General features: G+C 42.2%; 1 protein-coding gene and 1 non-coding gene across 5 annotated transcripts in view; both read left to right on the top strand.

Annotated features, from left to right (window-relative positions):
• The window catches only part of KCTD1 (potassium channel tetramerization domain containing 1), a 210628-nt gene that overhangs the window by 133623 nt on the left and 57225 nt on the right, over nucleotides 1-19780 (top strand). The gene's annotated exons all lie outside the window — the stretch shown is intronic.
• LOC133237887 (U6 spliceosomal RNA) lies at nucleotides 5299-5405 on the top strand. The gene has a single exon (XR_009733396.1). It is a non-coding gene; the product is annotated as a U6 spliceosomal RNA (small nuclear RNA).

Consider the following 19780-nt stretch of genomic DNA (forward strand, 5'->3'; position numbering starts at 1 on the left):
CCAAAAGGCCCACCCTGGGAAGAGTGCTTCAGGCAGAGGAAACAGTATGTGTAAAAGTTTTGGAAAATCTTTGGGAAATGCCAAGTTAGTTCAGTTTAATGCTGGGCTGCAAAAAAAGGCAATGGAGTAGATAGCTGGTTGGATCTTCCTGGAGGTGATGGGGAAATAGGGACCCCGGCTTACACCAACTTATCATGTCCTAGAATTGAACACTGAATACAAGCGGATTGCTAAATGCAACGCGTGCATGTTGGTGTAGTTTGTCTAAAGCTTGAAGCAGGTTCGTCATGGTGGTTTAGTTGTTGTCGTGTTTGACACTGTTCATGGACCGTAGCCCACCAGGCTCCTCTGTACATGGGATTTCCTAGGCAAGAATACTGGAGTGGTTTGCCATTTCCTCCTCCAGGAGATCTTCCTGACCCAGGAATCTGAAACCTCGTCTCCTGCAGTTCAGGCAGATTCTTTACTGACTGAGCCACCAGGAAAGCAGGTTACTGCACCTCTTAACTACATCTGATCTGTCAAGGAGCCTTACTAGCGTCTCTGTCTCCTGCAGGGGGATTGCTTGGCGAAAGACCTGGCATGTTAAAGCACCTGGTGAAGGTTTCGCTAGCTGAATCTTCCTGTTAACCCCTGAGGCCTTCTGGAAAGTCTTTATTGGTAGAAAGAGATGACTGTGAGAAATAAACCAAGATTTGCAAAGTTGTTTGGGTAATTCTGCTTTTTGCCAGCCTCATCAAAGGAAGACTGTCGAGACTAGTGGCTGGTATTGGCTGCGTTTTCTAGGAGAGGGATTTTTTTTTTTTTTTTGAGGAAAATGAACTCTTTTGATATTCAGCATTCTTTCCAGCGAGGCTTTTTGGGCAGAATTTATCCAGGCGGTACATATAAACAGGGAGATCAAGGCATTTTGTTAGGCGAAGAGTAAAAGTCATGGCTCTAACAAATAACTCCAGAAGGGCATATGTGGCTTTGTGCCTTTAGAGTCTTTTCTTAAAGAAATGTTTTGTAATTTAACACATGCATGTAGTAAATTTTTAAAATATGCTATGAAAAATGACTTTGCCGCCCACTCCTGACCTCTGGTTCCCCACTAGAGATAGCCACTGTTACATTTTCTTACAAATTGTTAGGATTCAGCCATTTAATATGCATGTTCAAAATATTGTCTGCATCCCCTATGAGTTTTGAAAGGTAGTGCTTTCTTAAATATTTGGATGTATGGCAGCTATTCAAAGGTCTGGGGGAAAAAAATCAGACAATATAGAAAGAAGGTGGAATAATGTCATTGGAATACTGATTCCTGAGCATTAGTGAATTGGGGGGTTCACATAAGTAAAACAAATCATTGCTAAGGGAAAAGTTAAAATCGTGTGTACAGGGACTTCCCTGGTGGTTAAGATTCTGTGCTCCCAATGCAGGGGACCGGGGTTTGATCCCTGGTCAGGGAACTAGATCCTACATGCCACAACTAAGATCTGGCACAGCCAAATAAATATTTAAAAAAAGAGAGAGAGAAAGAGAGGTGGTTACATATTTAGTTGTAAAATTTTGTACTTACTTTTTTCCCCCCTTAGAACTACTTTTTTTCAATCACTTTTATTAAGGTGGGATTGTTGTTTAGTCACCAAGTCGTGTCTGACTCTTTGCGACCCCATGGACTGTAGCCCGCCAGGCTCCTCTGTCCATGGGATTTCCCAGGCAAGAATACTAGAGTGGGTGGCCATTTCTTCCTCCAGGGGGATCTTCTGAATGCAGAGGTCGAACCCATGTCTCCTGCATTGGCAGGCAGATTCTTTACTACTGAGACACAAGGGAAGCCCTAAGGTAGGATTACATAGAACAAAGTGTGTCCAGTTTAAGTTCAGTGAATTTATACAGCGTATATAACTGTGTAACTACCATCCCAGTCAATATACAGATCATTTTCATCATCCTAGAAAGTTTCCTCTGGTCCCTCCTCAGTCAGCCCCCTGCCCTTGCCCAGCCCCTTGGCAATCCATCACTGATCTGCTTCCTGCCACTGTGGCAGGAAAAGAGGCATTTTCTTAGCACATTTGGTGGTTGGAGGGGTGGGGGCGGAGTGCGGTCTTTGATTAATGCTACTGGTAAATGTGTTTAGTTGAGGGAAGTGGAACATCAGAATATAGCTGTAATGATATTTTGAGTGAAGTATCACAAGGTTGATCTAAAGATTAAATGAGATAGTGTGTGTCAAGTGTTGTGTATACACGCCTCGCACACAGCGAGGGCCCCCAAGTGCTCCTTGTCACTGTGGTCATTGGTGGGCTCGAGGTGTCACAGCTAGATAATAATCCAGGCCCAAGCTTCTCACCCTTCAGGGACCTGGAGGGTTCACCCCTCTCCAGGGAGGGGTGAGTGTGATGGGGGGAGGGTGAGCCTGTCTCCCCTGCCCCCTCCTCCCCCCACCCCCACTACCCCGTTCCAGCAGCGCAGCCTTATTTTGCTTTTCAACTGTGACTCAAGTGTAAGCTTTCTGGGACTTCCCTGGCTGTCCAGTGGTTAAGACTTCACCTTCCAATGCATGGGAGTGTGGGTTCCACATGGGTCAGAGAGCTAAGATCCCACATGCTTCATGGCCAAAAAACCAAGAACATGAAACAGAAGCAATACTGTAACACATTCAATAACGACTTTAAAAATGGTCCACGTTAAAACAACAAAAAAAACCTTAAACTTTCTTCTGAAAAGTAAGGGTTCCCCATGAACAAACATGGGCGCTCTCCTGAAGTTCAGCCTCCTCATTTAATGACAGGACAAGGTTTATCACCTTTGAGCAGCAGGAGCACTGGAACCCAGCTCTCCAGATTTCTAGCCTTTAGAAAATTAAAACTGGGGCGATGCCAGCCCCACATCGACATTGTAACTTTATGCCAGTTCATAATGGGGACTGTTCTTACCCATCTCAGCATTTCCTGGGCCAGTCAGGCTGGAAGAAACATTGATAGGCATAGACATTGTAAGTTACCTTACAGCGTCTAGTTTGGGACATATTAGTTTGGGACATTTTTAGAGCTAAAATGTGGAATTGGCTGACACCATCTTTTTAGCAGTCATTTTCCTTTTTTTTTTTTTTTAACTCTAATTTGTCATATTTTCCTCATCCCTTAGCCCTTCATATCACTTTTGAAATGTGTGTGAATAAGGTCAATTAGTATGTGTGTTGACATCCACCTCCAACTAAATTTTCGAATTATCTTCCTATCCATCTTGAAGAGGTAGTAATTTCAGCTTAAGTGGCAATTAAAAAGCAAAGAATTATACTTAATAACCTCCACCAGCATACCCAAGATCTTCTGTTGTGGCGTCTGAACAAATACTATTCGTCATCAATAATTTAGGTGGGATAGCACGTGACTTCCATTTAGTTTTACAGGGTTACCAAGGGCTCTGGTTCTCTCTGGGGAGATGGCAGAGCGAAAGGAGCTGGCCTTAGAGCCTGCTTACCAGGCGCCTCTCAGCTGTGGGCTGGGAGCAAGACTCCTTGAGCCTCAGTTTCCCTTTTTGGAGAACACTCAAAATATACCAGCTCTTTTCCAGCCCTGAGTTCATTTGGTATTTATTATCAAAACAGTAATGTGCAAATTCTGTTTTAGACTTGCTGCCTCAAATGTGATCCCACGTTACGGGACTAACAGTAATTTAGTTAAGTGTATTGTCAGAGTTGACAGTGAGGATATATTCATGCTAATTAGAACAGGTACAGTGAATAGGCTCCTGCTCGAGCTGTCTCATTAAGACTGAATTGAATTGATTTTGATGCTTTTTTACAGATTTTTAAATTAACAGTAACAAGTGGCAGCGATTGGCTCTAAGTGTATAGACTTTTACCTAAAACAGCCATATTCTTTCTCCACGATGGTTATTCTTTTACCTTTTAAGTACAGTATGCTCTAATTTCTTACCTCCTCCTACATCCTTCTTTCTTATTATCCAACTAAATGTATTACCACAACCGAATATAGATTTAGAGAGAGATGTGGTAATCACTGCTTAATTTAACATTTTAATTTCCATAGTCCAACTACATGAAACAGGATGTATCAAGTACATTATTAGCAGGTAAAGTAATTCCAGTGATGAAATTTATTTTGAGTCTTTAGTTTATATAAATGGTTGGCTGAATATTAATGCTAAGATTAATACTGAGATCCTCCCCATTACTACTAACTTCATTTGATTACCTTTTAGTTTAAGATTTCTAATAGAAGGGCAGCACATCTTTAAATGTAAAGATTTAGAATGTTTATTTGTTTCAACAAAACACTTTCCCATTTAAAACTAGACTGACTTAAAAACAAGCAGTTACGATTTTAGCATCGCTCTGTTTTTTTGTTATTTTTTTTAAATTTTAGTTGGAGGATAATTGCTTTACAATGTTGTGTTGGTTTTTGCTGTACAACAGCTCAAACCATCCATAAGTATACACATATCCTGTCCCTCCTGGGCCTCCCTCCCACCCCACTCTCCATCCCATCCCTCCAGGTCCTCACAGAGCTGAGCTGAGCTCCCCGTGCTGTGCAGTAGCTTCCTGCCAGCCATCTATTTTGCATATGGTAATGTACATGTGTCGGTGCTTCTCTCTCAATTCATCCCACCCTCTCCTTGCCCTGCTGTGTCCACAAGTCTGTTCTCAGTGTCTGCATCTCTATGCCTGCCCTGCAGATCGGTTTATCAGTACCATTTTTCTAGATTCCATATATGTGCATTAATATTATACCACACTTGCATAAGAGTTACAGAAGGAGGCATGTTTTCTAGTTCTGGGGGCACTTCTAGTCTCAGGGGAATTCTCTAGGCAGTGGCCGAGGCCCTCATCAGAAGTAGCAGTTTCTGAAGACACGTGAAAAATGATACTTGTGGGACTTAACATTATTGTGAAAGTCAGGCAAGTTTTCATTCACCAAAGGTCTTCACTGAGCTAGAAGTTGTCCTTAAACAGACTGGAGAACAAAGTAATAAAAATAAATTCAAAACATGAAAAAAATGAATGTACTGCTTATTATTCTTGGCAGTATAATATCAGAAGTTCATCAATATATACTATATGTATCAGATAGTATATATTCTCTTTTCTCAGCAAAAAAATAATAATAATACTTGTAAAGTTTAAGTTTCTGGTTGTTTGTACAGTACTGCATACTGCGTAGTGTAATGTAAGCTGGGACTTCACAACAAGTTCAGAACCACTGGAAAACAGAGGGAATGAGAAAGGTTGTGTGAGTGATATACATGTAGACAGGTATTTTATAAGTATCTCTTAAAATAATCATTAAGGTGCTCGCTTTGGCAGCACATATACTAAAATTGGAATGATACAGAGAAGATTAGCATGGCCCCTGCGCAAGGATGACACGCAAATTCGTGAGGCGTTCCATATTTTTAAAGCTGTAGTACATATACACAATGGAGTATTACTCAGCCATTAAAAAGAATACATTTGAATCAGTTCTAATGAGATGGATGAAACTGGAACCTATTATACAGAGTGAAGTAAGCCAGAAAGAAAAACACCAATACAGTATACTAATGCATATATATGGAATTTAGAAAGATGGTAGCAATAACCCTGTGTACAAAACTGCAAAAGAGACACCGATGTATAGATCAGTCTTATGGACTCTGTGGGAGAGGGAGAGGGTGGGGAGATTTGGGAGAATAGCATTGAAACATGTATAATATCATGTATGAAACGAGTCACCAGTCCAGGTTTGATGCACGGTACTGGATGCTTGGGGCTGGTGCACTGGGACGACCCAGAGAGAGGGTAGGGGAGGGAGGAGGGAGGAGGGTTCAGGATGGGGAACGCGGGTATACCTGTGGCGGATTCATTTCGATATTTGGCAAAACTAATACAATATTGTAAAGTTTAAAAATAAAATTTAAAAAAATTTTTTAAAAAATAATCATTAAGTCCTTTAGAAATAAAATAATAATTTATAAAATTAAGACCATCATTAAAAATAATAGCTCTACTTGGGGACTTCCCTGGTGGTTCAGCTCCGAGCTTCCACAGCAGGGGGCATGGGTTCAATCCCTGGTCGGGGAACTAAGATCCCATATGCTGCAAGGTGCTGCCCAAAGAAAGAAGGAAAGAAATAGCTTATTGTTAAAGATTATATTCCAGGTACTACTAGGTAAGTGCTTCTTGTAACTGTCTACTCCATAACATGAATTACTGATTTTTCTCCATAATCACAAAAAAGCATTATTTTGACCTTGTTTAAAGAATGGGCTTCCTTTGTGGCCCAAATGGTAAAGAATATGCCTGCAATGCAGGAGACCAGGGTTTGATCCCTGGGCTGGAAAGATCCCCTGGAGGAAGGCATGGCAACCCACTCTGGTATTCTTGCCTGGAGAATCCCATGGACAGAGGAGCCTGGTGGCTACAGTCCATGGGGTCGCAAAGAGTTGGACACGACTGAAGTAACTTAGCGCACAGCAGCTCACAAAGATGGGGAAACTGAGGCAGAGAGCTGTTAAATCAAGCCCAGCAAGCTCGTGATGAAACTAGTGTATAAAAGCCCAGCACTCTGGCCCTGGAGCCCTCAGTTTGACTCTGCCTCTGTGCACTGCTGCTGATGTGTTAGTAATATTTTTCCAAATAGAATTTAGAAAGAATAGCTGTCAATTCATCAGATTATACCATAAAATATTTTACTTCATTTGAAAATGTTATTACTTTTATTACCAAATAAATGTCCACCTAAGTTATTCATAACATTTCTCATAGTGTCTGTTTAAATCGCGTGCTGCTCTCTGTTGCTCTGTTATGTTGCTGGAAGCATTCTGCTTGTTCCAGCCTCAGGTTCGTTTTTTGTTTCCCCTTCTGTTCCTCTTCTCTCTACTGAAGAGGTTTTGAGCACCTTCTGTGGTTAGTGCAGAGACGAGAAAGCAGCTAGTGGTACACCCACCTTTCACAGCCCCTCCTGGAATTCAGTATCAAGTTACTCAATCAGTTGGTTATTAGGCTTCCCTGGTGGCTCAGTTGTAAAGAATCCACCTGCAATGCAGGAGTGAAAGAAAGTGAAGTCACTCAGTCGTGTCCGACTCTTTGCGACCCCATGGACTGTAGCCTACCAGGCTCCTCCATCTATGGGATTTTCCAGGCAAGAGTACTGGAGTGGGTCACCATTTCCTTCTCCAGGGGATGGATCTTCCCGACCCAGGGATTGAACCCAGGTCTCCCGCGTTGTAGGCAGACGCTTTACCGTCAATCCCTGGGTGGGGAAGATCCCCTGGAGAAGAGAATGGCAACCCATTCCAGTATTCTTGGCTGGAGAATTCCATGGACAGAGGAGCCTGGAAGTGTACAGTCCATGGGGTGGCAAAGAGTCACACAACTGGATGACTAACACTTTCACTTTCAATTGGTTATTAGTGCCTGGTAAGTGCCAGGCTCTGTGCTGGAGACTGAGCAAAGCATTGCTGCGGTCCCTGCGGAGGTGCAGTCTAGTTGATGTCCAGGAGTGACTCTGAGTGTGTACTTAGTCTCTCAGTCGTGTCCGACCCTTAGACTATAGTTGCGACCCCATTGACTGTAGCTTGCCAGGCTCCTTTGTCCATGGGGATTCTCCAGGCAAGAATACTGGGTGACTCTGAGTACCTCTCATTTATGAAACGCTTCACCCTGGACTGGGATGAAGTGGCGTTCGACTCTCTTTTCTTGTGCAGCCTTACCCCACCCACCCTGAGTCCGTACCTCAGATCTACAGGGACCCAGAGTCAGCCCCACCGAGCTGGGCCCTTATCATTTTCTGTAAACCTCAGCAATGCCAATACGCCTTGCACCCTGCTTCTTGGAGTGTGGGCTGCTAACCCCCGAGTGCTGGTCTTTTTGTTGTGCAGTCTGACAGCATTAGACTTCTGTCATGGGAAGTACGGGTTTATTTTATTTTCACAAAATCCCTTTCGCCTCGTTAGTGTTTGATTTTTCCTTAATTGACATTCGTGCCTATTAACACCCCGAGTTGGTGGGTTTTGTCTTGTCTTTTTCACTTGACGGATGGAATGGGTAGATAACAATCAAAAAGCGTTTGAGGGCCATTGCCCGAAGGAAGAAATCGCTGAAGTCGTTTACTGGAAGGCGATCAGAGCCCTCAATTATGGAGCCTTATAGACTTGCTTTATCATCATCAGTACTGTGTATTCATTTTCCACTGTGTGCAAAAATAAAAATGTATTTCATTAAGTACTGTGGGGAACTGGTAGGAAAAATAACCCGCAGTGCTTGCCACACCCTGGTTTCACTCTGATGAAGGCTGTAAGCTTTCGCTGGATGCCTGTGATCTTCCATCCTGCTGGCTGGTGTCATTGATCTGTGAGCTCATTTATGGGGCCAGCTTTGCATGAGGGTCACGGATCTATCTACCTGGTTCTCTGAAAGTTAGGCTTGTTCCTCCTGATAATCTTCAGAAGGAAGCAGTACCTAGAGGGATCTTTCAGATTCGTTATAAAGGAGACCCTTGCATATTGTAGGACCTAGAGAACCCTTCAGACCTTTTCCCCACAAACCTCTGTCTTGACTGTCCACTTAGAGTAGTGGTCCCCAACCTTTTTGGCACCAGGGACCAGTTTCGTGGTAGATGATTTTTCCACGGATTGGGTGGGGGAGAGGGATGGTTTTGGGGTGACTCAAGCACATTCCGTTTATTACGCTGCTGGTGATCTGACAGGAGGTGGGGCTCAGGTGGTAATGACAGTGCCAGGGATCAGCTGTAAATACAGGTGAAGCTTCTACCCGTGCACACCTCCTGCTGTGTGGCCCGGTTCCTAACAGTCCACAGACCGGGGGTTGGGGACCCCTGACTGAGAGGGTTCAAATGCGATCTACCCTGGAATAAAAGGAGGACCTGGGGGCCAGCAGCCAGGCATTAGAAACTGACCTCCTGAATAGAAGAGCCGACAGGTTGGTTGGGAAACAAGGTGAAACTAGTCTGATCCTCCCTACTTTCCCAACACATCTGCGTTTCTTCCTGTCCCTCCTGCGCTTCCCTCTCCATCAGTTTCTCTTTCCGTCCCCCTCCCACATCACTGGCCTTTTCTCCCTTCCTAAACCTCTCTTGCATCCCTTCTTGTCGCATTTCTTCTTGGTCTCAACTCTTGGGCTATTTTCTCTTCTGCTGCTGCTATTCTAACAGCAGTTGTTTTTCCTCTTAGATGGAATTTTGCTATCTGCCTTCTCACTCACTATACCACCACTGCCGTTGTTGTGGCATTATATGCTGTAGTTCAGTTCAGTTCAGTCGCTCAGTCGTGTCCAACTCTTTGCGACCCCATGAATCACAGCACGCCAGGCCTCCCTGTCCATCACCAACTCCCGGAGTTCACTGAGACTCACGTCCATCGAGTCAGTGATGCCATCCAGCCACCTCATCCTCTGTCGTCCCCTTGTCCTCCTGCCCCCAATCCCTCCCAGCATCAGAGAATTTTCTAATGAGTCAACTCTTCGCATGAGGTGGCCAAAGTACTGGAGTTTCAGCCTTAACATCATTCCTTCCAAAGAAATCCCAGGGCTGATCTTCAGAATGGACAGGTTGGATATCCTTGTGGTCCAAGGGACTCTCAAGAGTTTTCTCCAACACCACAGTTCAAAAGCATCAATTCTTCGGCGCTCAGCCTTCTTCACAGTCCAACTCTCACATCTATACATGACCACTGGAAAAACCATAGCCTTGACTAGATGGACCCTTGTTGGCAAAGCAATGTCTCTGCTTTTCAATATGCTATCTAGATTGGTCATAACCTTTCTTCCAAGGAGAGAGCGTCTTTTAATTTCATGGCTGCAGTCACCATCTGCAGTGATCTTGGAGCCCAAAAAAATAAAGTCTGACACTGTTTCCACTGTTTCCCCATCTATTTCCATGAAGTGATGGGACCAGATGCCATGATCTTCGTTTTCTGAATGTTGAGCTTTAAGCCAACTTTTTCACTCTTCTCTTTCACTTTCATCAAGAGGCTTTTTAGTTCCTCTTCACTTTCTGCCAGAAGGGTGGTGTCATCTGCATATCTGAGGTTATTGATATTTCTCCTGGCAATCTTGATTCCAGCTTGTGTTTCTTCCAGCCCAGCGTTTCTCATGATGTGCTCTGCATAGAAGTTAAATAAGCAGGGTGAGAATATACAGCCTTGACATACTCCTTTTCCTATTTGGAACCAGTCTGTTGTTCCATGTCCAGTTCTAACTGTTGCTTCCTGACCTGCATACAGGTTTCTCAAGAGGCAGGTCAGGTGGTCTGGTATTCCCATAACTTTCAGAATTTTCCACAGTTGATTGTGATCCACCCAGTCAAAGGCTTTGGCATAGTCAATAAAGCAGAAATAGATGTTTTTCTGGAACTCTTTTGCTTTTTCCATGATCCAGCAGATGTTGGCAATTTGATCTCTGGTTCTTCTGCCTTTTCTAAAACCAGCTTGAACATGTGGAAGTTCATGGTTCACATATTGCTGAAGCCTGGCTTGGAGAATTTTGAGCATTACTTTACTAGCATGTGAGATGAGTGCAATTGTGCGGTAGTTTGAGCATTCTTTGGCATTGCCTTTCTTTGGGATTGGAATGAAAACTGACCTTTTCCAGTCCTGTGGCCACTGCTGAGTTTTCCAAATATGCTGGCATATTGAGTGCAGCACTTTCACAGCATCATCTTTCAGGATTTGAAATAGCTCCACTGGAATTCCATCACCTATACTAGCTTTGTTCATAGTGATGCTTTCTAAGACCCACTTGACTTCACATTCTAGGATGTCTGGCTCTAGGTGAGACAGACATATATGCTGTATCTTGTGGTTAAATAACCATCTAATAAGATTAAACCGGGACTTTTAAGACTACCAAAGACACTTTCCTACACATTTCACTGCCTTAAGTGGAAATGCTCTGGTGAAGTCCTGTCTGCTGTTGTAGGCGAACCAAATGACTGCTTTCAGAGTCTTAAGTCCTGGTGGGTTACATGCTACTAGATTGCCCCAGGCCAAAGCGGCACATTTCAGGAGGAAAAATGCAGGCTTAGATTCCAGGATATTTTGCTTCTGACTTTTTTAATCAGCTAACTTTCGATGACTTTGGGCTACCATTGGACAGTTTGAATATTCCTGCTTCAATTTCCCTTCTTTGCAAAAGACAGTATTGGCCTTACCCTCCTCCTTCTCTGGACCTTTTTGAAGGCTTATGGGTTGTTATTACTCACAAGGTCTGGGATTTCATAGATTAACTGCTTCATATACATAAGGCACTATATAAATTCCAGGTATGATTTTTTTTTTTCTAATTTGTTTCCCTTTTTTGTACCATAGTTTTCTGGCCAGCCAGGTTGATCTTTAAAAAGTTAGTTTTTTTTTAAACTCTTGTTGGTATTTATTTTAAGATACTTCTCCAAGAACACAGATGTCTCCTCCTTTACAGCATGAAAACTGTAAGGAACGGCTTGTTGCAATAAAATCGGAGGAGGGAGATGGCCTCGATGCTGTCTTTACTGCTCATTCACTTTCTTTTTAAGCTGTGCTTTCAGTGTTATCTCTTCATCCATCTGCTCCTAAGCAGGTTTCATCAGTCAACGTCCCCTCTAAAATTTCCGAAGAGACATGTCTCATCCCGGGACCAATAGTTCAGCTACAAGCACTGTCACCTCTCCAGTGGTCACTGGCCACAGCTGGCTGCGGCCAGATCTGAGTTCCACCACATCATCGGAAGCCAACCCAGAGCGTAGACTCACCTCCACTCTTGCTTCATACCACCAGCGGCTCAGATGGGACCCATGTAATAACTAAAAACCAGGATGACCCAAACAGCCAGAATCAGCCTCCATCTTCTGAGAACAGATTGTACCTGGCAGGACATGTCCCCTGAGTGAGTGAGTGAAAGTTGCTCAGTCATGTCCGATTCTTTGCGACCCCATGGACTATACAGTCCATGGAATTCTCCAGGCCAGAATACTGGAGTGGGTAGCTTTTCCCTTCTCCAGGGGATCTTCCCAACCCAGGTCTCTCACACTGCAGGCAGATTCTTTACCAGCTGAGCCACAAGGGAAGCCCAAGAATACCGGAGTGGGTAGCCTATCCCTTCTCCAGTGGATCTTCCCAACCCAGGAACCAAATCGGGGTCTCCTGCATTGCAGGCGGATTCTTTAGCAACTGAGCTATCAGGGAAGCCTGAGATGTCCCCTAGGAGAAGCATTTTTGGCAAGCCATTCGCCCTCTGGCATGCCTGTCAATACGACACAACACCCATTGGTTCTGGTGCGGAAACATCGAGATGGTAACTCTCACTTGCCCTAATTTTTTTCTTCTATATTACTCAATATTTCTTTCTGAAGAGATGACGCTGATGTGGCTTACAAGAGATTCTTACTTTATTAAAAAGCATTTGTTTCCTATCACCAGAATAAATGTTTTCTATTCTGTCAGGGAATCTCAGGTTAGCTGCTTTCAGAGCACTCCAGTATCGCAGAATAGTGGCAAGTGAAACAGCACTATGGGAAAAATCTCTCTAAAGTAGGCATTCTAGTCACCAAGCACCGTATTTTGTTGGCTGTTTCATCCTGTCAGTGAAGGCAAATAAAAAGCAGTAGTGATTAAAATGTAATCTTCCCTAATCAGCTAGAGAAAATGCTGTGATTATTAAGAAATCTCTCTGTGTTGGGTTCTTTTTTTCTGCTTTTGCGCTCATAGTTTTGAAATGCCTTTCATTTCATGACCAGTTCTTCTTTCTTTCGAAATAATTTTGAATTCTGACCTCCTAAAATGCTAACTTTCTTAAAGCATTTTAATCTCTTACAGTTTATGTTTTTTACAATCACATAATTATTTTTAAAAATGAGGACTGAGAAAAGCATTATACATCAGCTGGGTCAGCTGCATCTATTATAAATGGGAAAAATGAAGTGAGAAATGACATACTTTGCCAAGGCCACATAACTCATCAGTGACATGCCTCAGACTAAAACTTGGGCCTCCACTCTGTCACATCCTCAGGAAAAAGACTGAATTTAGAAACTTACATCGATGTCGACACTGTTAGAAACACTGCTGCTGGTATTATCTGCAAAGGTAAATGGAAAAATTAGGAGTATGATCCTGGTAATGTGAAATTACTAAATACAAACGTGTCTTATTTAAAAATAATGTACTCTAGAGTCTTAAAACCGAGAGTGATTATTTTCTGACTGTACCAAATTATTGTTTGCTTAAGATTGTCCATAACTAGTTCTCAGGACATTTAAAGCACAATTTAATTCATTTTCTTTATTCCCATGGGGCTCTCTTGTCATCAGGAATTCCCTGTGCATGTATGTGGCTTCTTCCCAAGGCAGACTTTCACTCCTTGAATTGTTCACATCCATAGTGCTCCAAGTAAAAGTGAAAGAGAAAGTTGCTCAGTCTGACTCTTTGTGACCCCATGAACTATACAGTCCATGGACTTCTTCAGGCCAGAATACTGGAGTGGGTAGCCTATCTCTTCTCCAGGGGATCTTCCCAATCCAGGAATTGAACCGGGGTCGAGAGAAGGCAATGGCACCCCACTCCAGTACTCTTGCCTGGAAAATCCCATGGATGGAGGAGCCTGGTAGGCTGCAGTCCATGGGGTTGCTAAGAGTCGGACACGACTGAGTGACTTCACTTTCACTTTTCACTTTCATGTTTTGGAGAAGGAAATGGCAACCCACTCCAGTGTTCTTGCCTGGAGAATCCCAGAGACGGGGGAGCCTGATGGGCTGCCGTCTATGGGGTCGCACAGAGTCGGACACGACTGAAGTGACTTGCAGCAGCAGCAGCAGCTCCTGCATTGCAGGTGGATTCTTTACCAACTGAGCTATCAGGAAAGCCCTCAGTGCCCTAGTCCCTCACCAAATAGTGAGCCATCATTTCTCACTGAATGAACAAGTGATCAAATGAACTTTTGAACACCCCTATTATGTAAATGAGAGTAAGTCAGTATACTTAAAAACTTGTGTATGTTAATTTTTTATTTTTTAAAGTGCATAAAGGTAAGCAGAAAGGCATCTAAGAATCTTAAGAGGAGCTTCCAAGGGATTCAGTTAAGTCCTTGAAAGGAACCTATTTAACTTTTGACACTGTTGGACAATGAATTTTTATGACCAATTTTTATGACCACATCCAAGAAAACAGTAAGTCAAGTTTATTGTTTATTTAGAGACAGATGTGCCCTGTAGTTAGCATCAAGGACTAACAGAGGAGTAAATGAAACGCCAGTTCATTTGTTTCATTTTGGGAAACAGAGATGGGGGCTGGGGAGAGGTGTCTGCTTCCTGGACTAGCTGTCTCTTGTCTTCTGCATGACCACTGACCATCCATCCTTCAAACTCTCAAACCCATTGTCTTTATGCCAAAACAGACTGAAAGGAAGAAGGTAGATGGAGCAAGGCAAATCTGTCCTTTCTCTTGTGAAAGCCAAGGTATGGATCACTTAGTAGTGGAGAGTGGTAACCTTATACTGGTACACAATGGCGAGCGTGTAAAATATCACAGTAAATTCATTACTAGACAATTATAGACTAAGCCACTTGACCTCAGAGTCAACTTCCTTCTCTGTGAAACGGTGGTAATACTTAACATTGCGCAGGGGGTTCTGGTTTCAGACCCGAAGGCCCTCTCTGAGCGTGAGAGAGTGTTTCACTGCCAGCCTTTCTGCTGCCGCCTGCACCTTCTTGCAAGAAAGCAGGTGCCGGACTGACTTCTGGAAAAGCAGGCAGTGTTCATGTGTGGCTTTTACCAGCTTGCTCTTGCTGGGTTTTAGACCTGGAAATCGAGGGGACCCCAGGGCGGGGACAGATGACCAGATAGTTCCCAAGAGTGTAGAAACCGTAGGCTTCTGCCCCTTTCTTTCAGGATCAAACTAAATAGACTTCCGTGTCAGCTAAATATGAGCTTACCATGACCTGAGGCCCATTTAATTTTTTTTCCACACATTTCCTTCCTGGTGAGAAAATAAAAGAAAAGGAAACTTCACCCCTAAGTTCTGTTCCATTTCTGTATTTCTTCATTCTGTTCTTCATTTTAAAATGTCCACAAAATTCTGATGATGATGAAAGTAAAATATAACAGCATGCCACGACTGTACTAATTGATTCAATTGGGCAGTATAGTGCTGGGTGTTTCTTTCCTGTTTGTTTTTTTTTTAATAGAATTTTTTTTTAAATTTCAGTGTTCAGTATCATAAAGTATAAGAGAAAAAACAAAAACAAAATTTGCCTGTGACATCATTACCCAGTCCTACACCCTACTGATATGTGGGTGCATTTAATTTCAAATATTTTCATTGTACCTACACCTATTTTTGCAAAAAAAAATTACTTTTCCCTATAGAACTGTTAACAGAGACTGCTTTCACTTTAATGGTATGTTTTAATTTTAAAAAGATAGTAATATCCATAGTTGAGCTATAATGTCTATTTAAAAATACTAGCCTGTGACTTTTTAAGTATATTTGAAACTGTCCAAGAAATCTAATTTAAAAATTAATCCAGCTATAATAAACACAGCAAAATTCTATCAAAATGTTCTTTTTATAAATTCACTTTGATTTTTGAGGGAAAAAAAAAAAGGCAGAGAAATCTTGGCAAATAGTTTTCTTTTCGTGGTCCCAGCTTGATAATCTAATAAGGTAACTTCTTGGATACATATTTCACTATTTGAGGGAAGAAGGCACTTTGAGGAGACTCCATATCTGGTAAATATTGTGCATTAAAGTAGATAAACAGTAGTAAGCCATCCTCCTGGCCTGAGGCAAGAGGAGTAACATTTTGCTATTTCAGATTAGGAAGTAATTACAGATTAATTTAACACAGTTGCTAGTCATTTTGAAACAACTTTGAAGCCTCCTATTTTTTATGTCCTTTTTTTTAATCTGTGAAATTAAGATTTGATCTGAAAACAAAATCAATACAGCTCACGTGCTATTTCATTTTATGAACCTACTGTGATGATCTCATTCTTTACTTCTTTTCATAGCCTTTGTCCGGCTCTCATCTTGTAATGTTCCATCCTATTTTTTTTTAATTAAAAATTTTTTTTCTTGATGTAGACCATTATTTTTGAAGTCTTTATAGATTCTGTTACAATTTTGCTTCTGTTTTATGTTTTGGCGTTTCTGCTGTGAGGCCTTTGGGATCTTAGCTCGCGGACCAGGGATGGAACCTACAGCCCCTGCATTGGAAGGCAAAGTCCTAACCACTGGACTACCAGTGATTAGAACTGGTGAATAGAACACTATTAGTGTTATTCACTATTAGTGAATAGAACACTGTTCTGTTCTTCTTTATCTGTACCCCATTATGTAATAGTTTATCAGTGTAAAATGCTGTCTTTCTCATCTATGAATCTTTACTCGTCAACTGCTTTAAACGTTCTCTGTATGTCTTGCTGGATCCATAGACATCTCTGTACATGGAGTGTATGGATGTATTAAATTTCATTTTTCATGTGCAGAAGGAAAGAATTCCTTCTGCAGAAATTCCTCTGTCTTTTCTCTGTGCAACATCCTGTATTGTAAGCCATCACCAACATTTTACCCTCTGCTGGCTTTACCTCTCTGTAGAGTGGGAAGATTCATCCTGTCTTAGAGATGAGAAAGCTGGAACCCTGTAGGTTTGGTAACTTCTCCAAGATGACCTAAAGACTGAGCCTGAACTCAAACCAGGTCTTCATATTCCAAAAACCAGGCTTCATTCTCCTGCACACTTGAGATGGTCTGTTTTGGTTTATTTTTTCTAGCTATGTAAAGTTTTCAAAATTGTTTTACCTTAAAAAGAAGGTTTTTTTAAAATCATATTTGTGCAGAAGTTTTTCTTCATTTTATTATATATTTTACAATCTAAGTTAATGTGGGGCTTGATCTGGGGATGAATTAATTTGGAGTGATTTTTGTATAGGCTAGAAAACCAATGACCACACTTGTTATGAATCTCTGAGTCAGGAGTAAGCAGGTTCTGTGAGTTTGAAGGGAGTACCTGTGAATAAAATGAATGGAAGATCTGATATCAAATTTGGATGCTCTGAAGACTTTTTAGCCTACTTCTCCACTGACTTCAGAGATTGACAGAAACAGTCTTCAATTTTGAAATATTGCTCGGGCCTGTTTTTTTTTGTTTGTTTTTTTGTTTAACCTATGTGAAATTTTAAGAAGCGATTTATTTCTCTCTCTCTCCAGTGTCACTCTGCTATTAAAGTTTGACACATAGTAGGAGCTCAGTCAGGCTTCCCTGGTGGCTCAGATGGTAAAGACTCTGCCTGCAGCCTAAGAGACCAGAGTTCAACCCCTGGGCGGGGAAGATCCTCAGGAGAAGGCACTGGCTACCCACTCAAGAACCCAGTCAATATTACTTGAATGAAGAAACGATGAGGGCCCTTACAAAATATGCTGGTTTTATGGTTGCGAGTCTCAGCACACAACTTAGGGGATGTTTCTCTATAAGAACCTTTACTGTGAGTCCAGCAAGATGGTGTCAGTTTTAAACTAACCCTCCCAAGGCAACACCGGATTTCTACCTTAGGAAGCAAGATCCTTGTCTAAGACACTTTGATTATAAGCTGCATGGCCAAAATGGTTGGCTGAGTATCAGAAAACAGAATTAATCAGAACACCCCACTCTCCATGCATTCCATATAATTGAGATGCTACTTGGGTACATGTGAGAGTACGGGTGATATAAATACATGTATTTTTAAACCCAGGCTGAATTTTGTGGGAAAAGTTAGGGTTTGTGTTAAATTCCATCACTGCTCTATTGCATGTATCAAATAATATAGGTAAATACTTTACTATTGACATGCTTTTCTGGAAGTATTCCTGAGAAGCGTGTTTCTTTTCCCAGTGAAAGAGATAATATAGTCCAGCCTGATAGTGGAACGTGACATGAGGCAGGGGCATACGTTCTTAACAAATAAAGTCATTAAAACTTTGAGTTTAAACTTCAGCTCATTTGTTCCAGGCGGTGCCCCTGGGGCTCCTGTTTGAACAGCACACAGCAAGGTTAGATCTAGGAGGCACATTTTTCATTAGCTTCTTTTGAAAGATGCCTGCAGTCAAATCCCTTGAAGGACTCTCCTCGCCCAGAATCATTGCTGCTCTGTTGGGTAGGTGAGATGGATGATTAAGGTACAAGGAAGCCGCAGACTGAAAGCAGCTGAGAAATGGAAATTTTAAAGATAAACCGATCAACATGCCTGAAAAATCTATACAGGATAGAAATGAGGGGATGGAGAATTAGAAATAGAATTTCAGGCACCGTTTCATGTCCAGGTATTAGAGTCAGATTTGGGGAATCGGATGCGAGGAAATAAGAAGTGTCTTTTTGGCTTTTAAAAGAAGTATTTCACAGTAATTTAAATGACTATCTGGACAGAAAAGTGTTCGGATTGGAGGAGTTTCTTCCGAGATTATTTTCTGGTTTATTTTCTTTTTAAGTAGAACTTAAAAGTCAAGTGAATAAATCTTAGGTGCACGTATGTATGGGCTTCCAATGTGGCTCAGCCAGCAGTTAAAGAATCCACCTGCCAATGCAGGAGATTCGGGTTCAGTCGCTGGGTTGGGAAGATTTCCTGGAGAAGGAAATGGCAACCCACACTAGTATTCTTGCCTGGAGAAGCCTCATGGACAGAGGAGCTTGGCAGGCTACAGTCCATGGGGTCTCAAAGAGTCGGACACGACTGAACACACACACATGCGCATACGTATGTATATAACTGTTTAACTTCCCAGATCAAGATTCAGGACTTTTTTAGCTCTCCAAAAGATTCATTCTTATCCCCTCCTAGCCAGCCACCCGCCCTGCCAAAAAGAAGGTGGCCAGTGTTCTGAGCTCTGTCATCACAGATTGCTTTTGCTGCCTGTAACATCTTGGGAACAGAGTCATTCGGGATGTGCTTTTAGGTCTCAGCTGCTTCTCTGAGACCCAGAGATGTAGTGTGTGCAGCATCCTTACTGTGTGGTTACTCATCTCTTTTATTTTCATAAAATCAGTAAAGAAGGCAGAAGTACAGTTAGAAGGGGAGACAGAAATGAATGTGTTGGAAGGGATGGGGTCATAAACCATTTGTGTTCACTTTAAAATGCCCCTGCTTCTCCCTGAGTGATTAAAGTTCAAGTTTATCATGATTTGGGCCTCCATATATCAAGAAAAATTCAAACAAGGTTTACTGCACTGTTCTGTCCAACATGACAGCCACTAGTCACACTTAACCTTAGAGTTAGTTGCTCATTCGTGTCCGACTTTTGTGACCCCATGGACTGCAGCCCACGAGGCTCCTCTGTCTGTGGAATTCTCCAGACAAGAATACTGGAGTGGGTTGCCTCCAGTGTTGCCTCCAACACTTGACCTACCTACATTACATTAAACTAGTTAAAACGCATTAAAATTACAAATTTGGTTCCTCAGTCACACTAGCCACATTTCAGGTCCTCGAATGGCCACACGTGGCCACCCTACTAAGTGGTGCAGGTATGGAACATTGTCTCCATTCTTGCAGAAAGTTCTGTTAGACAGCTGCTTAGAAAACTGGCTGTGAGTTTCCTTCCTCCTCTTCTTCCCCATTTTCCCATCATAATAATATTCTGGTGGGTTTATTTATATTTTCATTGTAAATTGCCGTTTAATTCTGTGGTCCTCAGACCATCATCTTCAAGCTTCCATTTCCTGCACTTTCCCTCCGTACTTGGAAAGAAAACAAGTAGGAGAATTCTTACAGTGTACTGAAATTTTGCTGTGAATTAATTTCTAGAATGTACCGTGTGGTCTCCTTCCTG

Source organism: Bos javanicus, chromosome 24, assembly GCF_032452875.1.
Source record: "Bos javanicus breed banteng chromosome 24, ARS-OSU_banteng_1.0, whole genome shotgun sequence".
Lineage (NCBI taxonomy): Eukaryota > Metazoa > Chordata > Mammalia > Artiodactyla > Bovidae > Bos > Bos javanicus.